This window comes from Manis javanica, chromosome 6, assembly GCF_040802235.1.
Source record: "Manis javanica isolate MJ-LG chromosome 6, MJ_LKY, whole genome shotgun sequence".
In the NCBI taxonomy this organism is placed as follows: Eukaryota; Metazoa; Chordata; class Mammalia; order Pholidota; family Manidae; genus Manis; species Manis javanica.
In genome coordinates, this window is record NC_133161.1 from 116,346,582 (window position 1) to 116,370,725 (window position 24,144).

A 24,144-nucleotide genomic window follows, 5' to 3' on the forward strand; every position below is an offset into this window, starting at 1 on the left:
TATAGAGCTTTTTATAAATCTGTCCCAGAATAACAAACTGTCAAGGTACTGTCAAAGTTCTGATGTATTTGGATTTTTAATTTTATGTAAAATGCTTTATATTAGTGGCAAGGGACCAAGAAACCCAAGTGATACAGTGCTCATATAATGAAATTATTGAAGAACACATAAAACTATGTCTCAAATCAGTTCTAATCATTGGCATCTCCGTATCCTATTTTACAGATGCAGCAACTGAGACTTAAAGCATAAACTGTTTAAATGGGAAGTACTTAAGGAAGTGAGTTATATTATGTCGGTGTTCTCACATGAATTAAAGGACTTTGTTTCATAAAACATAAATGTAATTAGGTCTTAGGTATAAGTACTAAACACTTAACATACGTTGGTGTTTAATCCTAACACAAACAATAGGGGTTTTATCCTCTTACTTTTACAGATGTAGAATCTGAGGTTCAGAAAGGTTTAGCGGATTTCCAAAGATCACACAGTTAGTGGTGACACAGGCAATAGTCCAACCCCAAGTCCCTCCTCTTTTCCAATTGCATACATTTTGCTTAGGAACACCATTGCAGAGAAAATGTTCTGTGACATTTTGAAGTCTATCTGAGCACCATCAGACAAATACAGATGTGACCAACATGAAGAATGTTTTATTTCAATAGTTGCATCTTTTAAGCACATGCAAGAATAATTTACACAGTATAATTTTTTAACCTTCAATAATAGTTTGTCCAGAATCTTAAGTTTATATTAGACACTATATTATTAATTTTTAAAAAGACAAACAGTATTAACTATCTTGTTTCCTGTTGTTCTAGCTTGCCAGTGTCAGAAATAAGATTAGATGTCATCATTTTCTCACCTATTTGAAATGGTTTATGGTTCCATGTGGTTAATAGAAGTTAACTAGACCTAAAATTTACTTTCAGCATCTCTAGGAAGCCTGTTGACAGTCTCAGGGTGAATAATTAATAATTAATTAGCATTGATTATGGAACTCCTCATGAAATTTAAAACACCCTAATGGAAATAGCTTTAAAAAAATCATTTGAAATAAGAAACTTACTGAAGTTGAACTACTAAAGCAGTGATATATGTAGATCATGATCTCAAGTTAAATATCCTCCATGGCCCTCAAAATAATTGGGGTTTACAAGTCCCTGACACTTCTTATGTCATCCCTTCTATTACAAATTCCTCCATAGTTCTAAATGCTCTTTCAGTGCAATGAATATAAGTGGTATCGTGATAGTAGCTTTGTTTTGTTTCTAATCTAACCCAAGGAGATTGGAGTTGAGGTACTTAGATAAACTTTGGCTGAGAATTCAGGAAACAAAAGGAATTAGAGACAAAATGTTAAAGAAATAGGGGTCCAGGACCTGAAGAAATACAGTAAGCTCTGAGCCATATTCCTTTCAGTGTTACAGGCAAGTTCAGCCATTAGATGGCAGCAGTGGAAGCAGGAACTTCTAGAATATAAGAAGTCCTGGGTGAATGCACATATTTGGACATCTGGATCCTGCTTCAAGAGCTCTGCAATCTCCAAAGGCTCTATCCGGAATGGAGTTCTTTAGGAGGCGCCACATCACTGAAGTGATCCTCGGTCTCCTGTTCAGAGTCCAAATAGAAGTCTGAGTACTAAAACCAAGACTTAGGAGTATTAAGCAGATGTTACCAAGCCATGGTAACAAAGGGTCTCTCAGAAGTCAGCTCCGTTTAGACCAAGAAAATCAACTAGAAGTAAGAGAGACACCATAGCACTTCAGTAAGAAGCAAGATGATGAAAGGGCTTAGGCTATATATCAGAATAGAGCAAAAAGCAGACCTGACTGAGAACCAGAAATGTTGACACAGAAACCAGTACCAGAGACCTAGGCTGGGTCCCAGGCTCTTCTAGTTATTAAGTAGTGGTGGTGGACATAGGGGCAGGCTAGGAGGGATCTTGGCAATGGAGAGTCATCATGTACTTGGGAGTAGTTCAGTTTCTTGGGCTATACTGAAGGTATCTGTAACAGCTAAAATCAAATGGTGTAGATCATTCTTCCTTTTCATTAGCTGTTAAAGCAAATACAGTGATGAGAAATGAAACAAGGGTGTCAGTCAAAAAAAGAAGGCTGGTCAATGATTTTTCCAGTTTCTTGAAAAGAAAATGGGGGTGAGGGGTGGAGGAACAGACCTCATCACAAAGAGAATTGCAGTAAGGAGTTTACTGCTAGTACAATGCCTTGCATTCATGGTTGTACCATTTTATAAAGCATGACTTGGTCTCAAGATGATCTAGAACTTTCTTTAGTTCTAGACAAGTCTAAAGCAGAGATGGTGGTTGGAACAGGAAGTACCTAGGGACAGTGAGAGTAGAAAAACAGGGTCAAACTACTAACTGAAGAAGAGCTGAGAACTTCTGGTGTTCTAAAATACACTTAGATTTGAGCCATCATTTGCATTTCCTGAGGGAAAATGTGCTTAGGAAATCTATTCCCCTGGCATACTTTTTGGTTAAATCAGACTTAAGACTGCTTGTATTGAGTTGTCTGTTTGATCCAGGCCCCATAATTAAGCAAGAATCAGTCACCCACCTTTCAAGTCAAAGGATCTAGTGCTAGCACAACTTCAAGAAAGCTCCTACTAGGTCCAAAACAGTCCTCCTCTTTCACATCAGGATCCAAGCTCATACTCTTGGTTAGTCAGGTTTGGAACAGGGCAGAAATGGTCCTGAGGTTAAAGGATAGGAGGTCAACAAAATCAGATACTCCTCAGCCAGAGAACCCTGGGTTTGTTTCTTACACAAATGAGGCAGGAGAGCCCACAGGAAGTCTCACATATAGAGATCCCTGAACATTTTGAGTTTCAGATTTTGATCACCATGAACCTAGGCCCTCGGGCCATGAAAACAAGCTGAGAACAGCCCTTGCTCCCAGAACAGTGAGGGGGAGACTGAGAATGTTGTCCATTAGCTACGGAATGCTGGTCCCCATGCTGCAAGGCCACATTTAGGTGTGTCACGTTAGAGTCAGCAGAAGCACTGAGAGAATCCCACAAGCACTAGAATGAAGACCCACAGCTGGGGTCCTGTATGGACCTGGAGACAGGCTCCAGCCAGTTGTCTGTCATTAAAGATGTAGCCCAGGTTGGCAAAGATTTAGTCTTATTAGAAGGGGTATGAAAAAATACAACCCCCATCCCTCCAGACAAGGCAGTTTCCAGAGCAAGCATTGGCCAGGAAGCCAGAGTTCCAAGTCATGTGTAGGTGCTGAAGTGGACAGCATGAAGCAGCCCAGACAGGGCTGTCATGCCTTTAATACGGAGCTGAGCCACCTCCACCTGTGGTGTACACTGGACACAGGCCTGGACACACTGATAGAAGTCTGCTGTAAACAGCTGGGGCTTAAGCCCCTCTCTGCTGTGATGCACTTCAATTTCCATTGGAGAAAAACCTGTAGCCTAGAATTAAAAAGCTGGTTTACTGCTTCTTACACCATCGCTGTTTCTCTCCCGAGATTTGTTGGGGCTTGTCCACAAATGCTGTCATGGGGGCTGTTACTCACCTAACAGATTTTTTATCCATTGAGAAATGGACTTTAGCCTGATTTTCATGTGATCAGTAGAAGAGTCCCTGACGAGCCTCAAGATCCTAGAAAACTAGAAAAAGGTAATTCAACACCAAATAACTAGGCAGGACTCTCACTCCTCCACACACATCAAACCATTGGTGAAGTCAGCCACACGGTTGAGATGTCCTATGCTCTGGGCCTTCAAAAGTTGCTGCTCCTCACTGAGGAAGAAGATGTAACCCTCAAAGCAGCATTCTCTTCCAGTAACTGATGGTCTGGACACCAAAGAGCCACAGAGTTAAGGCAAGGCCCGGAAGGCACAAGTGAGGCTGCTAGTTCACTACAGTTTTACTTTGCAAGTTAGGTTGTCAAAAACAAGTCTCCAACTCCTTGTTGGACGTAGAGACCTAAACAATACATATGCACTCAGGTAAGGTCAGAACACATTCAGTTAGTCCAGCAGCAGCTGAGAGGAGGAGAAGCCACTGGCAGGAGGAATCAGGACCTCTGCGGCTGCCCTTGGCAAGGTCTGGTTAAACCCAAAGAAAAGACACAGAACTACACTAAGAATGAGACATGGATCCCTCAGTGCTGCCAGAAAACAGAACATACAGAAAGCAAGACAGAATTTTAAGTGATGTGCAAGCGGCACAAGGTAGCAGAGTCTTCACAAAATAATAACAAAAAAGGAGATCCAACAGCAGGCAATTCTTGGAATTCCCAGCAAAGGCCTCAGGCACCAGAGTTTAAGGGCAAAGTTCACTCCTTAGGAGAACTAAAAAAGCAAAGCAGGGTCTCAGTTCTCAGGGAAAGCATGTTCAGGATATGGGTCTGGAAGCCGTGGAGAGGAAGAACATCTGAAGAACTCACACTAACCCTGAAACTGAGCGGCAGGGAAGAGCCCTGTGGGGGCCCTAAATCCTTCCTGGGGGAAACTGCTGGGACACGTTAGCCTACAGATGAGAGGTCAAAGGACTCCAAGTGTGTTGAAAAGGCGCTCTTAATGAGAACAAACCAAGCCTTGGAAACAGATTGGGCTGGCAGTGGGTGCAGGCGGGGTCTGATTTATACTCCTACAGTGGTCAGGAAGGTCACAGGGCCTAGTCTCTTCAACTTTTTATTAAGGCATTTTCCCCTAGTTAATCTATAAGTTCTTTGAAGGCCACAGCTTTTACTTTTGTATTAAAGTATAGCACCCAGGAATGAGAACTCCTCATAAATAGTGCCAATATATGTTTGCTGATTTAGTCTGTTCACTGGTTTAAAGGCACCACAGTACAGCAGAGGAGCACAACCGAGAAGGATTTCATTACAGCAAGTCTTGTCACCTTTCTGCACCTCAATTGCTTCTCTGTAAAAGGGGGCAGTTGGACCAAACTATTAATTTTCAAGCATAATCTTGAGCTTTAGGGTTTCTATAGGATGCCTCAGGGGATCACCTATAAATTAGTGTGGAGAATCTAAGACTTAGAATCAGAAGAAATCTCAGAGTTCATCAAGTCTGCAGATACACATTAGAAGGGACAATAAAACGTGGTACAGGATTATCTTGCATATGCACAAAGATTCATGCACATTTTCAGGTGAAAAATTTATCAACTGATATCTTTGGAATAATCTGTATATTGAAGAATAGATAAATAGACTTTCTGATTCTTGCTGTGATTTCTCTGAGTTGGGGATTTGTTTCATATTTGAAAGTATGTTTTCAAAAAGGAACCATCTTTTTTATGAAAATATCAAAACCAAGACAAATGCTTTACTATGTCATCTTAATTCCAGTCATATTTATGTACTGAAAGTATTTGCCTGAAAGTGTTCAACTTCTGTAAAATGCTTGCAGTTTATTAATTAGTCCTACCTGAGCAGATTTTTAGGTTGATTTAGGCAATCAGATATCACTTAGTATCTTATGTCCTAGGTTCTGAAGTAGACCCTGGGAGGCTACATCAAGGGAGATTAGATGCACTTATTCTCAGGAGACTGAAGGGGATGATGAAGAGTAATGGTAAATATAACTCAAAACAGGAAAAAAAGGAGTATCATATAAGTGATGCCAGTGACATGCTTAAGCTTTCTAAGTAAATACCACATGAGGAGAGGGAATGGTAGAAATGTTTATAAATTAGGTTTTTAAGTTGGACTTTGCAGAATGAGTAGGACTGTGACTCACTGAGATGGGGAAGAATTCATTCATGCATTCATGCAGTAAGCATTTATTGAGCACTAGTAAGCAGTAGGAACTACGGCTATGGTGATAAACACGACACACAGCTCCCTGTCCTAATAGAGTGAATGGACAAAAAATAATGAATGTGTAATTATGTAAAATAGGATAGTGAAATAAATGGTGTATTGGGAAAATGTGGAGGGAGGAGGACCAAATCTATTTCAGAGTGTCAGGCAAGGCCTGCTTGACTACCTAACAATTAAGCTAAAACCCAAAGATTAAGTCAGGCAGGTGAGGCGAAGCAAGCAAAGTTGTCCAGACAGAAGAAACAGTGCATGCAAAGACCAGAAGGGAAAGGGAACGTGTGACTCCCAGGAATTGAGCTGGACTCAGACCATTAGCCTAAGAGCAGAGAGTACCAAGACGTGAGCAGAGACTGACCTTCGATGGACTTGTCCGCTGTTGCCAGAGAGTAATGGAGCCTTTGAAGGAATATGAGTGGAGATGTAACGTGATCAGACGTGTATTTGGGAAGGAGCATTCCAACTCTGGGAAGCTAGCAGACCATGGAAGAAGTTCATGGAGCAACCCAGGAGTCTGGCTGACAATGGTGGCTCGGACCACGGTGATAGCAACGGTGGTGGAGAGAGGTGGGCAGGTTCTGGAAATGCTAGTAGCAGTGAAATTAACAGAATGTGATAAATAATAGAATGTGAAGGTGTGAGGGATGGGGAAGTGTTGAGAATAACTCAGGTTTTTCAGTTTCCTGACCAAGATGGGGAAGACTGGGAAAGACACAGATTGGGGGGAATCCCTGCTTGGTTTTGTCTTGAATATGTTAACTTTGAGGTTTCTGAGGTTTCCTCTGAGAGGAGAATCAGAACAGGACAGAGGCATGGGAGACACGGAGACCTCCCTGGAAAGAGTCTGGCTGGGGAACAGGGACCAAAGAGGAGATGTGTGAGGAAGGCCAGTGCCAGGCCAGAGGGCTCGGACAGCCAGGCGGAAGCGGAGCGTGCACTCATTCTGGTTAAAGCATTATTAAAGAGAATTCCAGGCGCACCACCCTTGGTGTGGGAAAAGAGTAAAAATGTCAGTTTCCTGAGGAAATTAGGATCTCTACTGAAAAGAACCCCAGGAACCTGAAAGGTTAATAAAGCCTCTCCAAAAGCCCCATTTCTTCGACTGTTTGATCAGATCAAACTCAGAGCGTGCTCAGCAGGGCTAAAATCTTCACTCTAATGCCAAAAATGACTTGTCCCTTCTTAGAGAAACTTGCACTTCAGGTAGATTCTGGCAACAAAACTAGCTCCAGAGAAAATGACAGTAATACCTTCCTGCCTTCAACTTACGCTACTTTTCTCTCCTCTGTGGCCTGGTAATTTCTTGGCTCTCAACTATGAAGAGTAGTTCCTATTTACAACATATGTCCTCAAGTTCTACCTATTTTTAATTGCAGATATCATATGAGGTAGGTGAAGCAGCTATAATTAATCCTTTTAGTAAATATCAGGAAACTAAGGTATAGGGACATTGAGTGATTCACCCAAGGACACAGCTCAGTCAGGACCTGAGAGCGGGTGTTCTGACGCTAGGGCTAGCCTTTCCCCTTCCGCTGATAAGGAATTAGGGTGCTTTTCATATCTTAAACCAGATGTATATTACATAGTACATGTGCTAGTAAAGTCCACTTCCTGTAGGTAAAGCAAACAGCAGCAATGAATGATGGCACTTTTTCCCACTGATTCTTAGGAGCAGCCTCTGATCTTGTCAACATAATAATTCAGACAGCTACTCCCTGTGACTCTGAGCTGGCAGACGATGAAATCTATTTTCAATGCTTATCTTAGGTTCTTGAATTTTTAAGCAGGACCCTGAAAAACCTTAAAGTTGTATATGCATTAAGCCATGACTTTTTGTTTGTGCACTAAGTAGTTTTGAGATCTTGGGATGTCGCTTTGCAAATCAGAGTCTAGCTTCCTCACTTTAAAAAACTGGATGATATCTAAGGTTTCTTCTAGTTCTGACAATCAGTAATTTTATGAAATTCCCAGGCATGGTGACAGGATGGGTTACTGTGAAGCAAGAGTGACCTTCCCCTTGTTACTCAGGTTTCATCATGAGTAACATTTGCCTTATTTTCTCCTTAGTTCAGCCTTGCTAACCACTGTTTATGTTTCACAGCTCATCCTGGCCCATATAGTGCTGAAGAAGACTAATTGAGTCTTTAAAATGTAATACAGGAAATTATCTCTTGCATCCCTTTTTGGTCTCTTAATTGGTTGGAATTACACATATTTCATACAGATTAGAAAAGTCAGAGTGGTTTAGTATTTAAAAGGCAGAGAGTTTCTGGGTTCAACTCCTGAATTTATCTTTGATGGGTGACAAGCAACTTTGGTGAAGGTAACATCCCTAAGCCTTGGGGTCCTCATCTTTTAAACAGATATAATATATCTGACCTGTGGTGTATTGCTATCTGAATTAGAAATATGTGTGTAAACAGTTTCTATTAGAGTGCGGCATATTGAAGATAATGCTAAATATGATTATTTAGGGATCTTAAAGGCCAGTTGAAGGCATTACACATCTTCTTATGTATGTACCTACCTTGTAAACTTAAAGTGGTATCTTTGGGTTCCAAATATACCCCTCAGATGACTTGTGAAGATTTAATATTAGCAGAGCCATTCCCATAGCCTCTTCTGTGAAAATAAAGCTTTATGGTATGTAGAGCTGTGACTGCAGTCTTTGACATTAACTCAAGGGCTGTGATGCCTGAACAAAACACACACCCTACCATAGCCATAGATACAGGAATGTAACACAACATCTCTCAAGACAACCAGCCTGGTCTGATCTGAGCCCAGATGGCTGGCAGGGTAGCACAGTACCTGTTCATTCCGACTGTGTGTTCCTACTACCAGATAAATGATTATGTTTTAATCCCACATCATCATGATCAAAGGAAACTTTGTCTGAGACTAAATAAAGGAGAACAGTTTAGATTGGATGCAATATTTATCCACTAAAGAGTCACTGTAGGTTTGCAAGCAAATATCATTACTGGGAACACAACCTCTTCAGATCCTATTGAAGCATGCTGATCCTGTATTAAGCAGAGTGACAAGAAAGATGGTTTGTGGCGGAGGAGGAGGAACAGCAGGGTAGCTCTGTGGGCTAAGGAGCAGGGAGGGGCTGCTGTGGGCAAATGAATGGCAAACACCGCCATTCATTCCAGCTCTGCCCATACGTCTGAGAGACTTAAAGCATGTCATCGTTCCTGCATGCCTTTGGTCTCTATAGCTATAAAACGTGGACAACTATGAAGAGACATCCTGAGCCATACAAAAGCAAGGGAATGCACGAGTTGGGAGGGACAATGAACGTGAGGTACTAAAATATGTTAATATATTTTATACAATCAGGACTGGCCCTGACCCGGTGACTGTTGCTAAAGAGGTTTTTACCAAAATACCTCATGTCCCACAAGCACTAGCCTCTTCTGGTACTCTAAATTTCTATGATTTGGCATTTTTCTCTTGGGATTAAGACATTGTGTCTCTAAGAATACCATTTTCATAACCCAATTAGCCCACAGGAGGAATAAGTATCATTTATATTTTAATATATTTGTGTGTGACACAAAGACCTAATAATAATGAGAGATATAAAATAGATTGATTTTGATGAAGATGAGCTGGGGGGAAGGAAAAGTCAGCAACGTGAGGCACAGGACGTAAGGCAGGCTCAGGTGGCCAAAGCAGGTGACAAGGGAAAAGGCAGAGAAGTTCCAGACAGCTGGATGCAAGAAGTATGGAAAGCTGAGAAAGCTATCTTCAAAGGGACTATGAGAAGGAGCAGAATATGGCCTCCTTGTAGAGTTGCTAGCACTTTCTGCATGAAGTCAAGGCATCAAACTTGAATATTAGGTCAAAATTGTGCTTTGCCTTCAAGTGGCACCATGCCAGTGCAGGGAGATTGAGATGAGGCTCATTTCTCTATGTCTTGGTTCCCCAATTTGTGAAATGAGGAGATTGGAACAAATGATCTCTGGGAACCATTCTAAGGCTAATCTGCCATTTCGGTATCTGTCAGGAATGACAGCTCCACTGCGGGAATCTTACTGCCTCCTCCACACAGAGGTCATGTAGACACAAATGATGAATCATGATATGTTTCTGCTGAGCTCACAGACGACCTTAGCGTCCTTTTCGAGGAGGTGGCCACTAGTAATAATCTATCTGAGATGGCCAGGAGTTAAAATCCATTTGCCATCACTGACAACTGTATTTAAGTTCCCAAACTGCCTCAAAGACTTGCACCAGTGATGACAGTGGCTCCAAATTGTGGATCAAATTCTGCCTCCATAACTGAGTAAATCTTATGGAGAGTAAGTGGGCAAAGCCAGCTGCAGGAAGTGGAGGACGGGGTGGTCAGCTGACGCCTGAAGCCATTTGAAGAGGTGTGCTCACTTGTTCGTCACTTTTCCAAAGCTACCACCTTATTCTGAGGCTTAGTGTCGCCTCTAAAATGAAAACTACCCTCAAAGTAGTCCAAAGAGGGAGATGACACAGTGTGCCTCAGAATTTAAATTCATGACAGGGTGATCTGGTGTAAATAATCTTATGAGCCATAGTTTCCACATCTTTAGAGATAAAAATAGTTCATAGGGTTGTTGCAAAAGGTGAATAAGAAAAAGTGAAAATGCTCTAAAAAAATACAAAGACATACACACAAATCTGATTCTAGCACAAGCCCCTCATCAGTAGTACCTTTGGAGGATTTATTTGACAACCAATTAAGATTCAAAAATGAGCCACAGGGCAGACATTCTGGCACCAAGGAAAGAAAAGAACAGTGACAAGGGAAGCACAGGGACACGAGACCCACATTTTATCAAGGTGACTTTCTCCTCCCATCCTCAATGGATTAGTACTTCTTCAACAAAGTGCCTCTGAAATAACTACCACAACTCTGATGTGCTCGTCTCAAACTCAGCATTTTTAATCAATTCTGCTGTACTCGCTGTCCATTCATCTTTACCTCAGGCTGCTCTTCCAGCTGACAGAAAACATACAAACTCCAGACCACCTGCCACTGTTTGAAAAGCTCAGTGGCCCAGGGTCAATGAAGCACGTTTGGAATTTTAGGGCATTAATAAACTCCCTGGGTGAATTCTGTGGGGGTCTTAAAAGTTCTGTTCCTTTTGCTGTTCAGCAACGTGTTGGCTGGGAAGCAATTCCTCAGTCTTCCTTCCCTTCCATGTATCTAAGGCATCTGGCTCAACACACTGCAAGCAGCAGAGAACGTGAAATCATGTTCCTCTCAGATCTAGAATTATCCCCTACAACCATACAGGAGTCAGAAAAGAGACTATTAAACAGAACTTTGCCACTGCTTCCTTTGCTGTGTCTTCTATACACCTGATATGAGAGCGGTGTTCTGGGAAACTTCCAGGAGAAACAAAAAACATCCTGAAAAGGGGCAAGGAAAATCAGAGAGAAAGACACAGAGGCAGATCTAGGCGTTGTTTGCGTACTTGTATGTCAGCACGTTGAACAGAGCTGAAATATAGCAGAGGCCTAAGCACAGGATCCTTAGGAATGGTTATGGATTAGAGATTGAAATAGGGAAAAAGATCAGAAGCTAAGGGGTCTTGCATCCAAAATATTCATCTCCTTTGAATGTCAAGGATCTTTGAATGGGAAGGTCTCCAGATCACTTGACCCTAAATCTTGTTTTGGTTAAGTATATGATTCTCCTTTTTGTAATTGAGACTAATGAGTCCTAGAGCAGTAATGTGGCTAATTGATGATGGATGACATAATTTTTCCTACATTTCTTGCCACTATACCACAAAGTGAGGAGACCAACAGGTTGCATGGCTTCAGAGAAAGTTGAAAGAGAGAAGTAGGAAATGAAAGAAAGTTCTACCTACCTACTAGTCATAGGGCCACCAATATAGTTTTTTTAAAGAGGTAGTGTTGAAATGAACATATACTCAATTCTCTTTGGAAAATTGTGGAGGACTTAATGCGTAGTGAGTTATTAGTTCCTACCATGTGTTTTCATTGTTGACCACAAAATTTGTATGGCAAAGTTTTCATGGTAATCCTTAAACAATTCACTGGAGTCTGTCTATTGGCAACAGTCAGGTTTGGTCATTTTCCATCCTGCCACCAAGTGGGTGGAACTCAGTGAGAGATTCTCAGTAACACATTCAAGTTCATAATCAGAGTTAGTGGCAGGTCTGAAAAAAGAGAAGTGGATTTTTACTAAAATAGAATTTAGGAGAATATATATACTAAAAATGTGAACAGAACCAGGAGAACTAAGGTAAGGGAGAGGTTGGAAAGATAATCTCAGAGAGGAGTTGGAGCGAATTCATCTCTGTAGTTCCTGTGCCTAGCACACAGGGCTTAGCCCATAGTACTCTCAAAAAATTAAAGTTTTTAATTGACCTGCATCTGATCAACTAAGATCATGGGCTGTTTTCTGATGGCCCTGCCATAGCCATGAAGAAATAAAAACAGAGGCTCCCAATAGAAAATATTAGCCAGCCTCTACAAGGGGATTCCAGAGAAACCATAAGACTTTCAGAAGCATAGTAATCCAATAAATTTTCTAGAAGAAACAAAAATAAAAATGAGAATAGTGGATAAAGACCCTATGTGATCATAAACAAGGAAGTTAACCTTTTTGGAACTCAGTTTGACTTTAGATTGACAAGGTCATGATCATGTCTCTTCCAGACTGAACACTCTACAATTCCAAATAATTTGTATGTGTATGTGTGAGTGGACAGCTTAAGAAACTGACAGCAGAATATTTCCTGCACCTCTATATTTTGGAGACTTGGAGAACAGCTAGCTCTATTTTAAGAAAATACCACATTGATAAACCTGAACTCTTTTGGATGTGGAATTCAGGGGATGTTAAATATGAGATAATCTCAGCTTTACAGAGAGAGTTACACTGTAGCCTGGCCATGACTTAGTTATCACTTCTCAGAGTGTCTATGAGAAAAGTATTCAGAACACCATTTCAGCACCATGACTTCTTACCATCAATTCAGTTTCCAAACAGTGGCTCTTGGTGGTTCATATCTGTGTAACAAATAGGAATAGGTCACCATCCTTCACCTCTAGAAAATTAAAATTCAAGTGGGGTATTTGAACTGTGAGTAATGATAACAAAATATGCTAAATGTCATAATAAAATAAGTTGATTTTATAAAAAGTGCTCAGTGGCACAGAAGAAGATACGCATCTCTCCGCCTCTAAGGGCCAGTGTCATCTCACTCACTGAAGTGTCGACGACGAGCATGGACACCTAAAACCAAAGGAAAGGAAAGGAAGAAAGAGGATAAGATTGGTTCCACTCTGATAATACAGTTTATAACACCTGTTTGGCCTGAACATAAAAGTGAGAAGCCAAAGGAAAGAGTGCAATACAATGAAGAAGATCTTAGCATATGGTGCAAAACCTGAGTTGGATTTGAATCTTTGCTCTGTTATATTCTGGATGTGGATTAGGGTGGTTAATTAGTCCCAAACTCTGTTGCCTGTCTGCCTCAAGAAAAGAGAAATATCTGTTTCACTTGGTTGCCTTGGGGTCGAATGAGATAATAATTTGCATTATCTAGCATGATCCTCACTCAATAACTGCTAAGTAGACTAGTTACATCTAAAATATAACTTTTTGGGACATGTTAATGAGAATTAGAACACATCCTATTTTTTCCCCCTCATATTGTTGATGGTTTCCATGTAAACCATCCCTTAGTTTTGTGTATGAATGTACCAGCGTAGTCCTTTGGAAAATGCTTCTCTCCTCCAAGAGGGACAGACCCTATGGAAAATAACCAATTCTGAAATTTGTTACGAGGATTAAAGACCTAGGGAATGTAGTCAATAATACTCTACTACCTTTGTATAATGACATACAGTAATTACACTTACTACGGTAAGCATTTAGTAATGTGTTATAATTGCCAGATCACAATGTTGTACAGCTGAAACCAATATAATATGGTATAGCAACTATAGTTCAATAAGAAAATACTAAAAATAAATATTTTACCTTGTTAAAAAAAAACAGTCTTATTGCACACAATCATTTAGAACTTTAATTGAAACAGTTAGAGGAGTTAAGCATTGGTTGTCTCATGGCTACATGTGTGTCCAGAGAACCTAAAAGGAAAACTAACGAGGAAAATATATGTTACAGGTGTCTGATCATCATCCTTAATGAATGAACAACGATCAAGAAAGGTCACCTTCGGGATGATATGAATAAGATGCTATTCTGTGATACTTATGGGTAAGAAATATGAATGAGGACCAATTTTCTGTTTAGAATATGACACTATATAAAAAAACAAACACAAATAAAAAATGTTTTCGAATCTCCTGACACTCAAATAAAATTAGTCTTGCATGGAACACAGTCTCTGCAGTGACAACATAGTTCCAGGCGATGGCATCAGGCTGCATGCAGCCCACCAAGCGTGGGACACCCTTGACCCATAAAATGCTAGTTTCCTAAAATAAATCTAAAAGCCTTAATGAGCACCCAAAGGACTGCACTACGAGTGACAGGGCTCGGGTCTTTGCTCTTGCTCTAGGCTTTAAAATCCCAATAGCTAAATCTAATGAAACTTGTAAAATGCAGAGTCTAGGATAAAAGTCAAGCCTCAGAACTGGGAGAATTCTGTATTTAGCACATTAGAAGTAAAGATTTGAAGACTATAGATCTCATGTGCTATCTCTCGGTCTCCTTTCAGAATATGCTTCAACATATCATTTGACTTTGGATATTATATAACCTAGAACACAAACCTTTTTGTGGATAAGGACTAATAGGGCTTTCAATTGAATTTGCTGTTAAATTCATGGCCTAGCTATCAGTGGGGAGCTGGCTATTTTTTATCACAAACACACAGAAAATATTTTGACAAATATGAAAGAGAATCTTTAAACAAACAGACCTCACACTGTTTAATGTTTATGAAGTTTTTTTTGCTTTTTTTTTTTTTACATGAGAATATCTAATGTTAACTTTAGAAACTGTCTTGGGAGAAGAAACAGGAAAAACCATCTGTGGATAATTAAACAACTTTTGTCCATGAAGCATGATGTTCACCCAGCAAGTTGGCCTGAAGTAGGTCCCTTTCCTCTCTTCCTTATAGTCCTCATTTTTAAATGTGAAGGTGTCCTTGAAAGATATAAATTCCACCTGGCTCCTAATCAAACTGTCACTTACGGTATTGGAAACCCTAATTATTTTATCTCCCTATGAGGACATTGGCCTGTTCATTTTTTGTTTTACATTTTTACAGCTATTAAATATTTCACAAACACTTATTAAGCACCTAACATGCACCAGGCAGATGGTTACCAGGGATATGACAATGAAAAACCCAAACAGCAAAAATGTCCACTGCCCTGAAATTGACATTCTATGGGGGGAAAATAAATAAAGGTAAGCAGGCAAGTGATAAACTGAGCAGAGAAATTCAAAACAGGAAAGGAAGCGTAATGCCTTCAGTCTAGTAAGAGGTGGCAGTAGAAACCCTCACTGAAAAGGTGACATTTAACCAAAGTTCTGAAGGAGGTAAGGAAGTGAGGCATGTGGAAATTTGGGACTAGAACACACTAGTAAAAGGCAACTGCAAATGCAAATGACCTGAGGAAGGAGCAAGTGTGTTTATGTTCCAGGAATGCCTAAAAAAGCCCAGTACGAGTGGAATGGAATGAGCAAGGACATCAGTAGAAAGTGAGGTTAGAGAGGTAAGAGGAGAGCTGAGAGTTCAAATTCTTGTAGGTCACTATGTGGATGTTGTCTTTTGCTCCCAGTGAGATGGGGAGCCATGGGAGGACCTTGGGCAGAATGTGTAAGATGATCTGTCTCTCCGTGTCTGCTTTGTTGAGACAGAGGCAGATCAATGAGAGGATTATTTATAAGATCCCAGGCAAGTGGTGATCATGGCTGCGACCAAGAGTGGCAGTGTCACTAGCAAGTGGTCAGATTCTGGATATATTTGAAAGTATTGCCAATGGGATTCACTGCTGGACTGGATGTGGATGTAAAAGAAAGAAAGAAGCTATAGATGATTTCAATATGTTTATTTTGAACAGTAAATCATTTGAAAGAGACTTCAGGAAGTGGAAAGATGATAGACTACAGACTGAAATAAGGCAGCCTGGCTTTGAAGTCCAGCTCTGCCCCAGGGTGTTTAATACTTCTCTCCATTTTTCACTGTAAGATGGGATAATATTGCTATTCACCTCATACTAGTTTTTGAGGATTATGAAATATTCATAAAGTTCTCAAACTAATACCTGGCACATAGTAAGACCTATATAAATGTTTGCTATTGCTATTGTTTTTATGTTGAGAAAGACTGTGGGGGCCAGGATTGGGGGAAGACATTTGGGATTTAAATTTGGGACATATTAAATTTGAGGCTAGTTTAAGATTTCTATCAGCAGTCCAACTGTAGAAGTTTGGGTCAGTTTCATATATATATATATATATATATATATATGTATGTGTGTATGTATGTATGTATGTATATTCTCACATACCTACATGAATCTAAAGTTTAAGTTAAAATGTCATAAATGTATAGGTGGTGCTTAAAGCTTAATACTGGATGAGATCAGCAAGAATGGAGATGAATTCGAGGCATACAGGCCTGGAGCACTCCAACATTAAGGGAAGGGAGACATAAGACTGTTCTAGAAACTAAATAAATCATTTTAAGGACGAGGGAGTGATCAACTCAGTTAAATCTCTAGTTCATCAAGCAAGAAAAAGACAGAATTTACTACTGGATTTAGCTATGTGGAGATCATCAATCAAGAACTTTTTGATAGTGTGGTAGGGGTGAGAGTTTGATAGGAGTGCATGGGAGAAAAAGGAAAAGAAGAATTGGAGATAACAATGTATAAAGTTGAGTAAAAATGTTTTGCTGTGAAAAGCAATAAAGAAGTATGGTGGCAACTGAAAGAGAAAGTGAGAACAAGAGACATTATATTAATGGGGGAAATCAGAGCATATTTGTGTCCTGACAGGACTGATACAGTAGAGAGGAGAAAACTAAAGATGGGTGAGGAGAGACAAAGATAAATCATTTCCATCCCACTACTGTACCTGGAGATAAAGGAGAGCTGGTCCAGGAGAAACCTCAGCGTGATCTGGGGAGCTCAAGGCTGGGAATCCCCACTCTACCTAGAAGTATCAAGGTGAGTACATATTGTCCTGCCACTTCAGGAAGAACTCTTCAGACTTTCGCTTCCTAGGGAATAGGGAAAATGTCAGAGAACATCACCAATCTAGCCCATTACTCTCCAGGTCGTAAGAAACCCAGCAGAGAACTAAAGCCTCAGGCCTCTAAACATCTCACTCCAAATTGTACCAGCCCCTAACTTCCTTTGGCAGGAATATTGGCCTTTCCTTAGCAGGACCTCAATAAACAGTCCCTGCCAATTTCTAGCGACTTCACTAGGATTAGTTTGTTGAACCCTCAAGAGTACTATTACCATTATTTCTATTTTAGAAATGAGGGAACTGAGGCTCTTTGTGGATAAACTGCTCTGGAGATTTTACCGGAGATCCAGCAGGCCTGAGAACCTGAGTGCTTCCTCTAAGGACCACCCACTTTACATCCACCCCATTCCAAGCCTGTCTTATTGAAGAATGAACAGCGGTGGTAAAAAAGGGACTGAATCTCAGACTGGCCTCTTTTCACCTGAAAGAAAATAATATGCACAGAGTTCCTTGAATGGGAAGGATGATGGCTGAAATGGACTGATGTGTTTATGTAAAACTGGGACATAATTTTGCTCTGTAACTCATTAGTCTGCAAACACTGACAAATGTAAAGTTCATGACACCTTCAAAAATATTTGTGTTCCTTATTCACTGTCATCTCAGAAGTTTGAGAGTCCAATATTTAATTAATGTGAAAATCATCACTGAGCCTGGGAACTACCTGCTCATGTTTAGAAAGGAAGGCTCACAAAGCCTAGGTTTGCTGCTGGTATCAGGAACTTTGACATCAGCCTGGGTGGGTGGGAGTGTGATAGGGAAAGTCACATACTCTCAGAGAACATAGAGGCCTGGGTACCTGAATTCTTCCTCTGAAAGCAGCTCCAGATGCTTCTCCCAGAGCTCTCCACTAAGGGGAACATACAGCATGATCAATCACTTAAGACATATTTATTGAGTCCCTACTATATGCCATGTACTATTCTAGATGTGACAGGTGCACATTCTGCCTTTTTTTGTGTAATTTTAGCCAAGAGCCATAATCTCTCAGATTTCTGTTTCTCCCTCCACAACACGAAGATCACGGGGTTTGACTTGAATGGTCAAGTAATTCCAGGTGAAGGATATTTGGCACTCCTGTGTAACCCACATTAGTGAGCTCAGAGTAAGCAAGACATCCCCCTCACTCACTGGTGGCCATAATGAGCTGACCCCAGACACAGAAGAATGAGCGGCCTCAGGTGAGTTGTTTCCTTTCTTACCTATCATTTCCTTGTAATATTGATAACAATGTTAATGTGCCCACCTCAAACGGTTAGTGAGGATTAAAGGGCATGGATAATGTAAATCACCCAGTGTAAGGTCTAGCATCCTCAATAAATTGGGCTATTACTATAAAGTGCTTTGAGCTCTTCATATGAAAGGTATGTGAAATCCAAGTTACTTTCAGATCCTTTCCAGTTTCCTGGAATTCACCGTGTTCTAATGGGCCTGATAAGGAAAACACTCAACACAGCCATCAAGGTCAGCAAACCGCTTTTTCCCTCCGGTTAGCAGAGCCCCCCCCGCCCCCCAGCTCCCTCCTGCCCTCCTCCAGGCTCCTGCTTTGCCCTGCACATGCCGAAATGCCACATATCAAAATAATATAAATGCCCCCCTTGCTTGTGCTCAGGGCTCAGGCCTTGGGAGATGACTCCCCTCTGAGCCCGCTTGTGTAAGAATAAACCTCAACATTCCAAGACCTCCGAGTGCCGCTTGGTTCTTCCTTCTGTAATCCAGTCCAGGTTTCCCAGTATTTTCCATAACTGGGCCAAGGGTAGTAGATTTTTCCTACTCACACCTAACTTCTTGCAAATTCCCAGATCCCCTTTGTCAGCCCCTATCACAAGCAATGCTTAAGAATTCTGTTATAGTTTCTTCATCTCAGATGGGCTAACAGAGAGCTCCATACATTTATATTGTCTGTTTGAGCACTAGCCTAGAACTAGGATTTGGTATGAAAAAGGATTTCTGTTAGAAACAAAATCCAAAAAATTCACTATTTCAAACACTTCCTCAGTTTTTACTATCTCACCATAGGGCCCTTCCAAAGTTGAGAAATATTGCACTCTGAATCTGTGCTTCTTCACGCTTCACCTTGAAGGATGTGGGAATTTGTCATGACCACATCATTGCTTATATGGCAGCTTTCAGGGATAATTACTTGTTTAGTTTTCAGATAATCTGAATTAAAGATAATCTTTAGTTTTCAGATAAGAGATTATTATTTTCTCCATTTACTACCCTTTAAATAGAAAATTTAGATAATGATAATAACATGTTCAAGGTCACACAACTAGCTTACTGTCGAGTGGGGATTCCAACCCTTGATGTCAAACTCTGCTATTCCTTTTTTTTCACCATACTTGGTAACTGATTTCTGAAGACTTTTGGTGTTCTGACCAACTCATTGCATGTCCACGGCATATTTTATCTGGCAGCATTACTTTAAAAATTATTCATTCATTAAATAAACTATTTCCTCTCTTAGTAGGTACCATGCTAAGATTGGGACTTTAATGATAATCATCCACAGACATATTTGCAAAAATAAATGTAAAATTAGAACTGGGATGAGTTTTTTAAAGAAGTGTATGATCCTGTTAGAACACATAATGGGGGGGTTGTATCTGGTCTGGGAAGTGAGGTCAGGAAATGCTTCCTGAAGAAGTAACAACTAAGCTGAAATCTGAAAGGTAAGTGGCGGCGACCCAGGCCAAAGGAGGAGTATTCTAGGCAGAAGAAATGGCACGTGCAAAGGCCAATGGAACAGGAGGGGAGAGAGTGTGCCACAAAGAAGTGAGAAAAGATCAGGGAACCCAGAGCAGAACCAAAGCGGGCTGGGTATAGTGTGAAGTAAGATTTTCATCACTATCCTATGAAAAAATATTTATTTACTTCTCTTACTGACTCAGCACATTGGCAGAGCACTCGCCATAAATGAGGCACCAGAGTCAGTGCTCGGGGAGTGAGTGACAGCAGATGCTGGCCTCTGCACAGGGACTCTTAGAGTCCTCACCAGAACCCAACAAATAGGTAACTCAGATTCAATTCTACGATAAAGTGCAAAATGCTAGAGATAGACCCAAGAGGGACACCGAACCCAAGGAAGGAGATCAGGAAAGCATCAGCTGGGGCCTAAAGATGGATGAACGTTAGCCAGCTGAAGAGGTGAGGATGAGCTTTACTGTCAAGATAACAGATTACGGGAAGGTCCAACATAAAAGGGAGGACAACTAAACTATGGGGTAGAACAGGGGCTTAGAGATGAGTGTGGGGATTCAGGCAGAGCTGGCATGGGTCTCCTCAGATATGTTAGAGAATGTGTGATTCATCCTAAGTCACTGGAAGCTTTTAACAGGGAAGAAATCACAGATTTTTGTGTTGAAAAGTTCTCTCTGGCTGCAGAATTGAAGACTGAAGAAGGTGGAGGTCTGTATTTAAAAAGCTATTGCTATAATCAAGACAGGAGGTGATAGTGATCTGAACTATAGCAATTACAGTGGGGATAGAGAGAGGAAGAGGGATTCATGTCATCTCTGGAAAGCAGATTCAATCAGGTGTGCTGTTTTACATAAACGGCCTTTGTCTTAGCCATGCCTACATTGTCTGCCATGCCTACAAGCTCCTTCTAATAGAAATGATTCTGCTCATGGCCTCTGCTAAAGAGACAGCCATACTTTTCACCATGTGATGTTGTCACCCAGCAAGTCCAGGCACCTGGGGAAGGAGCATCTTATTGGATGAGGTCTGAGTATCTGAACCGAAGCTGAGATATAGTCTGTCAAAAAAATTCATACTGACTTTCATGGGAGTGAAAGTCATGAGATAGAAAGAGAATAAGGCAAGTAGCAAAGAGAAATTTAAAATTATAAAGAAGCCAAGGTAATGGACAGTAACATTACATTGGAATCCAACAATGATTCCAAGCCACAGATTCCAAGCTGCTGAAGTCACTAAAGCCACCTTGAACCCTGAACCACCCTGTAGTGCCTGCTTTGCTGAGTCTGGCTTTTCCTGAAGTTCCATGCCTATATTCTTGTACAGCAAATTCCCTGATGTTTGAGAAAATTTGCCTTAGTCTCAATTCCTTAAAACTAAATTAGTCTAAGTAGAATAGTCTATCATACTTCTTTTAAGATGGATCATGCATGAAACATTTCTCAAAAGTACTGAGACAATAGTAATTTTATTTCAAAAATCATTCCCAGAAAGAGCTCTGTTTAACTGGTAGTTATCTTCAAGAACACACAGGAGGATTAGATTTAATGGCAGTGACTGGTTTTTCTGTCTTTTCAATGAGAAATGAACAATAAAAAAGGGGCTTCAATTGTAGTAGGGGGAATTTAGATTAGATTTTCTTTAAAAGTAAATGTTTTCTTTACACTGGAAAGACTACAGATGGGTCTTCGCTGGATGAAAAAGATAAGTCATTTTAGGGAAGCATGACATTTTTTTTTAAACTGGAGTTCAATGTACACATTCCCCTCCAAGACTCCATGTGCCATAATAGCATTTGTGGTAACAAAGAAACAATTACCAGCCGCGGTGGCCCCTGGTCCCAGGGAACCACACGGACAAGATTACAGCCGCAGGTTTTTACTTCACATTGTGGGAGGAAGTGTGCCCGATTTGGATGTAGAGTCAGAATACCTCCAGTGAAGGCGTAACTCTACCCATTCTAATTAGGATCTGTATAGGGGAAGTAGGAATTCTTTTTACAGATATTGTGAGAATCAAAAACACTTACCATGTAGAAAAGCATCACATAAGCTGCACATCACTGAACACTGTTCATATTTATGATAAGAGTTTTCATACAGAATAAGAAAAACTAGTGATATTCACCTTCCAAGTTAAAAACACTGACTTTGGGATCAGAGTGCTCCAGCTTTTAGAGGTGCTTATTAGATCACTGATAATATCGGACAAGTTATCTAAAATCTCAGTTTCATCAGCCTATAAAATGAGGTAAAAAAGCACTTCATCTCATAAGCTGTTGTGGTTTTTAATTACATTAAATCAGTTGATTACATTGAGAATATAAAGATGAATAAGCCAGATTCTATCATTAAAAAGTTATAATCTAATAGGGATCTTTATGTGATAGAATTGATTTCTCACATATCTGGGAAGGTTTTCTTCCCAGTTGCTCATAGAGCATATTTTTCCATCATAACTTTAACACAGTACTGTTGTCAGGCCGCTGCATATGCGAAGGTCCCTCCCTGTGCTTTAGGTAAAACCTCAACCGAGCCAGGGAAGGATTCTTGACCCTGATAGAGGAAGAATTCTTAACCAGGTTGGAAGAGTGTGGGTAAGGAAGGAATTCATTAAAGCAGGAGTAGAAGCGAATGGCGGCAGCACCCACAGGCAGCAAAGAGCACGGGAGAGCAGAGGGAGGGGAGGGAAGCTCACTGCACCCCTGCTCAGCGTGGGGCAGATCCCTGGCCAGCTCCTGAAGCCAGAGTCACCTGGTGCCCAGTGTCCACTTGACTCTGCATGGCATGGGAACTAAGTCCTGCCCACCCCAGGATTTGGGGGAGGCATGGAGCACTGGATGGAGTGAGTTCATGTTCTAAGAACTTCCACTTCTATATTCTCTGTAGGACCTTAAACACTTCTTTACACAGATACTAATCCAGCTGATTAGCTCACTCAACATCAATTTTAATCTCCTTGTATAATCCTTCAAGGCTGAAAAGTTAAATTTTTCAGTGTGGCTCTGTTACATGTTTAGAACTGGCATGCAACAAAGAGCACAATCTAATCCATTGCATTTAAGAATTGGTTGCGGTCTATAAAGAAAGAAGTCAATGTGTAGGAACAAGTCAGTGTGTCTTTGGCATCTTACAGGAGATGGTGATGAGATAAGATAAACAGCTTCCTTTTAAAGGTATGATTCTGTAGGTTACAGAATACACATTAAAATAGCTAGGTAGTTGGCAGCCATGTGGTGAGTACTTTATATACACAAATCCATTTTCTTCTCTTACCCTACTTACCTAAAAGTTCATTTTATAAATGAAGAGGCTATAGTTCATAAAGGATAGTGATATAGCCCAGGTCTTTTAGCCAGCAGTTTGCAAAGCCAAGATTCTCTGGCTCTCGAATGCTATGTGCAAAATCTCAAATGGCAAGTTACATTATTTTGACTTGTACAAGGAACTTCCTTCCAGGGAGAGAATGAATTAACCATCTGACATTAATATTCCAGTCTTCTTGCCAACCACAGTTCTCTGAAAAATGAAAACTTGTGTCTGGTTGTAAAACAGTCCTTTATGAGTTGGGATGGCATGATTTTTCCAACCTCATCCACTCCCTCAAACCTGATACATTGAATAGGCAAATTTCAGGAACCAATGAAGTTAAGAGACATGCCAATCCACCAGAACGCTGCCCTGCTGATGGTGGGGACCTCTCCTCGCGGACAGCTCCTCTTCTCATATCCTGTCTTTTCTAAGGCCACAACCTCCATTTCTTTTTCTCTTCCCGCTGTCTTTCAGAGGCTGTTGTGGTTTATGCATGAGGCTTTGGGGTGTTCACTATAACTGCATGACACAGATTTTAAGCTATTTTGGTAAGAGGTGTGCCCCCATGTTGTTCTCACATCAAATATTTCCCAAAGATTGTGTAATTCCACATCTCAGTCTTACCTTGACTAGTCTTTCAAGTACTGGCTCAGTCAACAGCAGGGAGTCTTAGCAGCTGTTTTTGTGATGCAATTTCAGGGTCAGGAAGAAGGCATCTCTGACCCTCATAAAATTATATCTCCAACTGCTCAATGGTGTCTAAAAATTCAGAGAGATTTATTCCTTTAAGCTGTGGCTTTCTGCATTTCCCACAAAACTATTACCCCTAGGAACCTAGTATATTAAGCTTTATCAGTCATTAACATCCTATTGAGTCTGAGTTTACCAGATCCTCCACTTCCAGTTTTTAAAAAGCAGCCCCAGAGTGGGAAGCCTCAGAGCATAAGGCTGTACTTAAGGTACAGAAGGACTGGGGGGCATTGTCACTGCCTTGCTAAAGCCCCCCCAACTCCAGCAGGGGTGGCCAGGGGAAATTTCAATCGTGAGGTTCATAGTCACTCTCCCTGTTGCC

General features: G+C 40.8%; 1 protein-coding gene across 17 annotated transcripts in view; it reads left to right on the forward strand.

The window, feature by feature from the left end:
* LOC108384619 (acetyl-CoA acetyltransferase, mitochondrial-like) overlaps positions 1-23,678 on the forward strand; it is a 186,636-nt gene extending 162,958 nt beyond the window's left edge. For 10 of the 17 annotated variants that reach the window (XR_012132523.1, XR_012132526.1, XR_012132522.1 and 7 more), the window contains 4 exons: positions 13,957-14,049; positions 14,772-14,889; positions 16,806-16,976; positions 17,291-23,678. The gene's annotated coding sequence lies outside the window, so the exon portion shown is untranslated. The remainder of the gene's footprint in view (positions 1-13,956; positions 14,050-14,771; positions 14,890-16,805; positions 16,977-17,290) is intronic. The other 7 variants (XR_012132532.1, XR_012132529.1, XR_012132525.1 and 4 more) reach the window with 4 other exon arrangements.
* The last annotated feature ends 466 nt before the right edge of the window (positions 23,679-24,144 follow it).